The sequence below is a fragment of the Phocoena phocoena genome, chromosome 16 (genome assembly GCF_963924675.1).
Source record: "Phocoena phocoena chromosome 16, mPhoPho1.1, whole genome shotgun sequence".
Lineage (NCBI taxonomy): Eukaryota > Metazoa > Chordata > Mammalia > Artiodactyla > Phocoenidae > Phocoena > Phocoena phocoena.
The window spans coordinates 33,266,008-33,266,371 of NC_089234.1; positions in this window are offsets into that span (position 1 = coordinate 33,266,008).

The window sequence follows — 364 nt, forward strand, 5'->3', positions numbered from 1 at the left end:
CTCTGAAAATGTCTGTAAAAATAAAAATACAGTTATAAGTCTGAGTTTACAAGGTCAAATCTCAGGTTTGAAAAGGTCTAATAACATTTGCTAAACAGAAGAACCTTTCTATCTAAATAGAAGTGATATAGCCAAACCAGCAGGGTATGGAACAGGGACTGGGGAAGGCTTCTAGCGTGCTAGTAACACTATATATTTTTAAAGTCTGGGTGGTAGATACATGGGGAGTATTCAATATGTCAACTTGTACTCTTGTGTTTGTGCAGGATTCTGTATGTGTGTCATACTTCAGTAGAAAAATTTCATTAAAAAAAACGGAGGGCTAACCAATTATTAAACCATTAAATGAAGTCTGAAAGAAGTA